At 42.9% G+C, this 8681-nt stretch overlaps 1 pseudogene across 1 annotated transcript in view; it reads right to left on the bottom strand.

Annotated features, from left to right (window-relative positions):
* Positions 1–8681, bottom strand: part of LOC108316986 — a 44653-nt pseudogene that overhangs the window by 24625 nt on the left and 11347 nt on the right. The window contains exon 2 of the transcript XR_001830539.2: positions 1748–1785. The product of XR_001830539.2 is annotated as a 40S ribosomal protein S6-like (transcript). The remainder of the gene's footprint in view (positions 1–1747; positions 1786–8681) is intronic.

Below are 8681 nucleotides of genomic sequence, written 5' to 3'. Positions count from 1 at the left end.
TCTTGACCTCGTGATCCACCCGCCTCGGCCTCCCAAAGTGCTGGGATTACAGGTTTGAGCCACCGCGCCCGGCCATTTCCTGTATAGATCTTACATGCTGATAAATGTGGTGAGTTGCTTTGAATGTGTGTTGGGTGAGATCCTTCTACTAGTACTATATTTAGAATGTTTATGACTGTGTCACAAGTTAGGTGAGACTATAATTTCCTTTCCCCTTTTCGGTATTATGGCTCTATTAGCCTCATAAAATGAATGGGGGCACAATCCTGCTCCTTTTTTTTTTTTGCTTGATGTTTTTCTCCCTGTAACTTAAATGAGAAAATTTGCCTGTTGTTTGAGCGGGGATTTCTGTGTGCAGATTTTGAATATAACACCAGTTATTAATACTAAATGGTCATGATCTCCTGAATTTTCCTCTCACTGTGTAGCTTGTAGCTTACCTTTTAATATTCTTTTTTTTACTTAAAAAGTATTATTATTACTGAGATGGAGTCTCGCTCTGTAGCCCAGGCTGGAGTGCAGTGGTACAATCTCGGCTCACTGCAACCTCCACCTCTTGGGTCCTGGTTCAAGCAATTCTTCTGCCTCAGCCTCAGGAGTAGCTGAGATTGTAGCAGGCACGTGCCACCACGCCCAGCTAACTTTTGTATTTTTAAGAGAGATGGGGTTTCACCATGTTGGCCAGGCTGGTCTTGAACTCCTGACCTCGTGAACCGCCTGCCTTGGCCTCCCAAAGTGCTGGGATTACAGGTGTGAGTCACTGTGCCTGGCCTAAAAATTACTTCTATAATGTGTGGACTGCAGGTCCTGCATCCGATGGATGCTGCCCAGTAAATCATGCATTGAGGCGCATGAGAAGGGCATGGAGCTCTCATTTGCTGTGCAGTGCAGCAAGGACATAGTGTGTGGGATCTGCATGGACGCGATCTATGAGAAACCCAACCCCAGCCAGCGCTCCTTGGGGATCCTCTCCAACTGCAACTATGCCTAGTGTCTCGAGTGCATTCGCAAGTGGAGGAATGCTAAGCAATTTGAGCAAGATTATAAAGTCCTGCCCAGAATGCCAGATCACATCTAACTTTGTCATTTGGAGTGAGTACTGGGTGGAGGAGAAAGAAGAGAAGCAGAAACTCATTCAGAAATACAAGGGGGCATTGAGCAACAAGGCATGCAGGTATTTTGACTTTAATTTAATTAATTTTTTTTAAGAGACGGGGTCTTGCTATGTTGCCCAGACTGGAGTGCAATGGCTATTCACAGGTGCGATCCCACTAGGAGATCAGCACGGGAGTTTTGACCTGCTCTGTTTCTGACCTGGGCTGGTTCACCCCTCCTTAGGCAACCTGGTGGTCCCTCGCTCCCAGAAGGTCACCACATTGATGCTGAACTTAGTGTGAACACCTGATCGGCATAGCGCACTACAGCCCAGAACTCCTGGGCTCAAGCGATCCTCCCGCCTCAGCCTCCCGAGTAGCTGGGATGGCAGGCACGCGCCACCTCGCCAGGCACTGCAGGTATTTTGATGAAGGATGTGGGAGCTGCCCATTTGGAGGGCCTTTTGCAAGCCTGTGTACCCTGATGGCCGTAGAGAGGAGCCACAGAGGCAGAAAGTGGGAACATCAAGCAGATACCGGGCCCAGTGAAGGAAGCACTCCTGGGAACTCATTGAAGAAAGAGAGAACAGCAACCCCTCTGACAACAATGAAGAACAGGTTGTCACCTTGGGGCTGGGCAAGGTGTTGCTTACGCTTTTGGCTGCAGGTGGGGATGACAAGCGGACAGAACCTGAAGATGAGTGGGACTTGTTTCATGTTGAGCTGGAAGATTTTTATGACTTGGATCTAAAGCAGCCTTGTGTGGTGTGTGAACTGATCTGCTGACCCCAGACGGCAGCTGCCCTCTGCGCTGGTGGCAGTGCCTGTGTTCTCGCCTAGGCAGGCTTCTCAGCTCCAGGTGCTGTTGTAAGAATTTTACCCAAGGCCTGTCTTCTCGGCCCCTCACCCTTCCCTGTGGAGTGTATTGTTTTCCCTGTTGAAAAAAGTTACAAAAAGAAATCTTAAAGTTAGTTTTTTTGTAACATAAATTAAAAAAGAAAAAATCAGGTAGTTTCAAACAGCCTCAAAATGAGGACGTTTCCTGACCTGCTCCCTCTCCTGGGCTAGAGTTCTCCCTTCACACGCAATATCAAGCTTGTTTATTTTTGTTTATGTCTGAGAGTTCTAATATTTGTTTTCAACTGAATTGCATTGGCACCATTTTTTTGAACCATTTGGCTTTTTATTATTTGTGACTCTGTTTCTGGAGTCTGTATTCTCTTTTTTGTTGTTGTTCTTTGTTTTTTGGTTTTTTTTTGGTTGTTTTCTTGAGTTGGAGTCTCCCTCTGCACCCAGGCTGGAGTGCACTGGCACAATCTTGGCTCACTGCAACCTCCACCCAGGGTTCAAGTGATTCTCCTGCCTCAGCCTTCTGAGTAGCTGGGATTACAGGTGCCTACCACCATGCCAGGCTAATTTTTGTATTTTTAGTAGAGACAGGGTTTCAACATGTTGGTCAGGCTGGTCTTGAACTCCTGACCTCAAGTGATCTGCCTGCCTCGGCCTCCCAAAGTGCTGGGCTTACAGGCCTGAACCACAGTGCCTGGCCTGAAGTCTGTATTCTCTTCTGTTGATCTGTGCCAGTCCTTTTGCGAATGTCCCCCTTGATTACTGTTGTTTTAAAATAAGTCTTGTATTGAGAACATGAATCTCCCAAACTTGTTCCTTTTCACAATTGTATTGGATAGTCTAAGTCCTTTGCCGCTTGTAACTTTAGAGTCCAACTTTTCATCTTCAAAACTTGCCGTGATTTTTTGTGTGATTGCATTAACTCTGAGGATCAATCTTTTTAAATTTTTATTTTATGTTATTATTTTTTTAAATATATATTTTATTGCGTTTTAGGTTTTGGGGTACGTGTGAAGAACATGCAAGATAGTTGCATAGGTACATACATGGCAATGTGGTTTGCTGCCTTCCTCCCCATCACCTATATCTGGCATTTCTCCCCATGTTATCCCTCCCCAACTCCCCACCCCCCACTGTCCCTCCCCTAGTTCCCCCCAACAGACCCCAGTGTGTGATGCTCCCCTCCCTGTGTCCATGTGTTCTCATTGTTCAACACCTGCCTGTGAGTGAGAACATGCAGTGTTTGATTTTCTGTTCTTGTGTCAGTTTGCTGAGAATGATGGTTTCCAGGTTCATCCATGTCCCTACAAAGGACACAAACTCATCGTTTCTTATGGCTACATAGTATTCCATGGTGCATATGTGCCACATTTTCCCTGTCCAGTCTATCATCGATGGGCATTTGGGTTGGCTCCAAGTCTTTGCTATTGTAAACAGTGCTGCAATGAACATTCGTGTACATGTGTCCATATAATAGAACAATTTATAATCCTTTGGATATATACCCAGTAATGGGATTGCTGGGTCAAATGGAATTTCTATTTCTAGATCCTTGAGGAATCGCCACACTGTGTTCCACAAGGGTTGAACTAATTTACACTCCCACCAACAGTGTGAGGATCAACTTTAAACCTTCCTTCTCTATTCCAAAATCATGTAACCAGTGGTGCAGTGTATAATTCCACCTGTATCTTCACAGATGTTAAATGCCCATGTTCTTATTCTTGTTCTTTTTATCTCAGTATATGGCATCGGCATCTACCCGTTTGCTCACGCAGCCTCTCCATGTACCGTTGCACACAAAAGTCATAATGAAAGATGTTCCCTTCTCTCACAGGGCCTGGTTTCCCATTCTGAACTCTCATTGCTTTACCTCTATCTAGGTCATCTCTTCAATTGCTCTCGTCTGTTTTGCTGCTTAGGACATTCCCACTCTTCTGGAATATTGCTTCTGAAAGACAAGCTTGATCATGCGTAGTACTTCCAGGGCTTACATGCACCTCTTTGTTGGTTTCCTCTTAACCCAGCAGAGATCTGTGAGGTCTGTATACCTTAGAGAGTGTTTAGGACAGTCCACTAAGGTGTAGAAAAAGAAGACAGGAAGCCTAGCTAAAATAACTTTATCTGAAACCAAGACTCTAAACCTTATCCTAGTATACTAACTGACTGTACATAATTTATAAATAAATATACATGCATTAGGGCATGAGAATAATATTTGTACCAATTGTATGAGTACCACAAAGTCTAAGACAGTGGTAGCGCCATAATAGGGTCCTTTATAACATTTTGTGTTAAACTCTCAACAATAAACCATAAATTTCTTTTCTTTTTTTTTTTTTTTTTTTTTTTTGAGACGGAGTTTCACTCTTGTTACCCAGGCTGGAGTGCAATGGCGCCATCTCAACTCACCGCAACCTCCGCCTCCTGGGTTCAGGCAATTCTCCTGCCTCAGCCTCCTGAGTAGCTGGGATTACAGGCACGTGCCACCATGCCCAGCTAATTTTTGTATTTTTAGTAGAGACGGGGTTTCACCATGTTGACCAGGATGGTCTCGATCTCTTGACCTCGTGATCCACCCGCCTCGGCCTCCCAAAGTGCTGGGATTACAGGCGTGAGCCACCGCGCCCGGTCATAAATTTATTTTCAAAGGCATTTCCCACAATATAGTTTCTAAACCCTTCAGATTAATTAGAAATGTGCTGTTACAGGCATCAGCGTCACTTAAGGACGTGACTGTGGAATTCACCCAGGAGAAGTGGCAGCACCTGGGCCCTGTTGAGAGGTCCCTGTACACAGATGTGGTGCTACAGCCGCTGGTCTCAGTGGAGGGGCACAGCTTACCACGGGGCTCCCTCTGCAGTGTAGTTCTGTTTCTTTTCTCTTTCTCACCTCACCTCCCTTTTAATTTTTTTTTTTTTTTGAGACGGAGTTTCACTCTTGTTACCCAGGCTGGAGTGCAATGGCGCCATCTCAACTCACCGCAACCTCCGCCTCCTGGGTTCAGGCAATTCTCCTGCCTCAGCCTCCTGAGTCGCTGGGATTACAGGCACGCGCCACCATGCCCAGCTGATTTTTTGTATTTTTAGTAGAGACGGGGTTTCACCATGTTGACCAGGATGGTCTCGATCTCTTGACCTCGTGATCCACCCGCCTCGGCCTCCCAAAGTGCTGGGATTACAGGCTTGAGCCACCGCGCCCGGCCTAATTTTTTTTTTTTTTTTTAAGACGGAGTTTCACTCTTGTTGCCCAGGCTGGAGTGCAATGGTGCAATGCTCACTGCAACCTCCATCTCCTGGGTTCAAGCGATTCTCCTGCCTCAGCCTCCGCAGTAGCTGGGATTACAGGTGGCCGCCACCACGCCCAGCTAATTTTTGTATTTTTTTTGAGACAGAGTCTTGCTCTGTTGCCCTGGCTAGAGTGCAGTGGCATGATCTCGGCTCGCTGCAACCTCCGCCTCTCAGGTTCAAGCGATTCTTCTGCCTCAGCCTTCCAAGTAACTGGGACTACAGGTGCACGACACTGCGCCCTGCTAATTTTTGTATTTTTGGTAGAGTCGGGGTTTCACCATGTTGTCCAGGCTGGTCTCGAACTCCTGATCTCGTGATTTGCCTGCCTCGGCCTCCCTAAGTGCTGGGATTACCGGCGTGAGCCACTGCACCGTCTCTCCCTTTTAATTTTTGAATCACTTGTATTGAGTTTGATTAACAGAAAATAAAAGTTATTAATTTTCAGTGTACAATTTGATGAATTTCAGAAATGTATATAGGTGATTAACACTACCAAAATCATGACATAAAATATTTCTGTCACCCCAAAAGGCTTTTTCTGTAGCCCTTCGTAGTCATTCATCCTGTCAGCCCCTAACAATCAGTGATCTGCTTTCTTTCACCATAGTTGAAAACGAGTAAATATAAATAAAGTATAATGTAAAGTAAATATAAATATAAAAAGAGTAAATATAACACACAAAAAGGGTAATATTATATTTACTGTTTTTTTCTTGCTTCTTCCACTTAGCCTAATGCTTTTGAGATTCACACCTGTTTTTGCGCATGTCATGCTTCCCATTGCTGAGTAGTGTTCTCCTTTGTATTCATATTCTACAATTTGTTATGCATTACCAGTTGATGGGCAGGTAAGTTTTTTCCTCTTTGGGGTATTATGAGTAGAGCTGCTATGGCTACTTGAGTACAAGTCTTTGTGCTGACATTTGTTTTCACTTCTCTGTGTAAATACCTAGGAGTACGGTATTATCCGTCTTACCGGTAAGTGAACATGTAACGTTGTCAGAAACTGCCAATGTTTCCAATGTCGCTGTGCCGGTTTGCATGTATGTTAGCAATGTATGATAGTACTAGCTGCACCACAGCCTTACCAGTATGTGGCATTATCTTAAAAACAGAAACATTAAGTGGGTGTTACTGGGTTTTAATTTGTATTTTCCTGATGATTAATGAAGGGGATCATCTCTTCATCTTTTTTGGCCATTCATATATCTTTTAGAAGTGTATTAAAATATTTAGCCCCCTTTTTTTGTCTTGCTGAGTTGAAAGAGTTCTTTATATAATCTAGATACAGGACCCTTATCAGATAAAGATTTTGCTACTGTTACTTTCTTTTCTTTCTTTTCTTTTTTTCTTTCTTTTCTTTCTTTCTTTCTCTTTCTTTCTTCTCTCTCTCTCTCTCTCCCTCCCTCCCGCTCTCTCTCTCCCTTTCTTTCTTTCTTCTTTTATTTTTTGTTGAGACAGGGTCTTACTCCATCACTCAGGCTGAAATGCAATGGTGTGATCAAGGCTCACGGCAGCCTTGAACTCCTGGGCTCAAGCGATCCTCCTGTGTCAGCCTCTCAGTGTTGGGATTATAGGCATGAGCCACTGTCCCTGGCCTTTATTTTCTTAATTGTGTCTTGGAAGAGCAAAGTTTTTCATTTGTTTCTAAATATATTATTGTTTTTTATTTTATATTTCGTGGTTTGTGTGTCCTTCTTAAATAAATTTTTGCCTAGCCCAAGGCCATTGAGATTTTATTCTATGTTTTCTTGAAGAAGTTTTAGGTTTTACATGTAGGCCTATGGTTTATTTATAGTTAATTTTTCTATATCGTATGAAATACATTTTTGCGTTTTTTTTTTTTTTTTTTTTTCTTTTTTACATCTTGATGTCCAATTATATTGGCACCATTTGCTAGAAGGATTATTATTTTCCCATTGGATTGCCATGGCACTTTTCTGTTTAATGGATTTGTATGTCTGTAACTCACCTTTCTTATGACATAGCTTTGTGAAAAGTTATTGAATGTTTTGGTCTTCCAAGTATGCTCTTCATTTAAAAATTATTTTGATTATTATACCATTCTTCGTTTTTCATATAAATTTTACAATTGTTAATTTCTTCAAAAACTTGTTGAAATCTTGGTTGAGATTGATTGAGTCATATTTACTTATTTATTTTTGAGATAGAGGCTTGCTCTGTTGCCCAGGCTGGAGTGCAGTGGCTTGATCTTGGTTCACTGCAAACTCCGCCTCCCGGGTTGAAGCAATTCTCATGCCTCAGCCTCTCAAGTAACTGGGATTAATAACCTCCCAATTAACTTCTGGCAGCCACCAATCTGCACCCTATCTCTTGGATATTTCATTTGCAAAATGTTCTATAAATAGAATTATGTAGTATGTGACCTTTTGAGATTGACTTTTCACTCTGCATGAAGACCTTAAGATACAAGTTGTGTGTTTCATGGTTTATTGCTAAGGGCTGTTCCATGGTTATATGTACTCACTTGTTGAAGTATATTTTGGTTGTTTCCAGTTTTGGCTATTCCACATTGGTGCTTATGAACAATTGTGTATAGGCATGCACCACCATGCCTGGCTATTTTTTTTTTTTTTTTGTATTTTTCTTAGAGATGGGGTTTTGCCATGTTGACCAGGGTGGTCTTGAACTCCTGACCTCAAGCGATCAGTCTACCTCAGCCTTCCAAAGTGCTGGGATTACAGGCGTGAGCCACCGTGCCTAGCCATCTTGAATTTTAATAATAGTCTGGGAGAGAATTTTCATCTTAACAGTATTGAGTCTTAAGGTCCATTAAAGTAGTGTACCTTTTTCCTCCCTTTTATTTAGGTCTTTAATTTTTTTTGCAGTGATTTGTAGCCTTCAGTATACAGTGTTTTCTATTTTTTGTATTTATTATTTATTTTTTGAGACGGAGTCCCCCTCTGTGGCCCAGGCTGGAGTGCAGTGGGGTAATCTTGGCTCACTGCAACTTCTGCCTCCCGGATTCAAGTGAGTTTCCTGTGTCAGCCTCCCAGGTACCTGGGATTAGAGGCATGTGCCATCATGCCCAGCAAATTTTTGTATATTTAGTGGAGACGGGGTTTCATCATGTTGGCTAGGCTGGTCTCCAACTCATGACCTCAGGTGATTTGCCTGCCTCGGCCTCCCAAAGTGCTGGGATTACAGCTGTGAACCACCACACCTGGCCCAGTATATGTTTTATACATATTTTGTTATATGTATTTCATGATTTTGATATTATAAATAACATGTATTTTACCATTTTAATTTCTATTTGTTGGATGTTTGTAGAACTCCAGATGATTTATGTATATTGCATTATGTTTTGCTTTATTTATTTATTTATTTTTTTGAGGCAGAGTCTCACCCAGACTGGAGTGCAGTGGTGCCATCTCAGCTCACTGCAACCTCCACCTCCCAGGTTCAAGTGATTCTCCTGCCTCAG

Source organism: Cebus imitator, unplaced genomic scaffold, assembly GCF_001604975.1.
Source record: "Cebus imitator isolate Cc_AM_T3 unplaced genomic scaffold, Cebus_imitator-1.0 Scaffold196, whole genome shotgun sequence".
NCBI lineage: Eukaryota > Metazoa > Chordata > Mammalia > Primates > Cebidae > Cebus > Cebus imitator.
The sequence above is the reverse complement of the archived record's forward strand: the minus strand, read 5'-3'. Positions and strand labels throughout refer to the sequence as shown.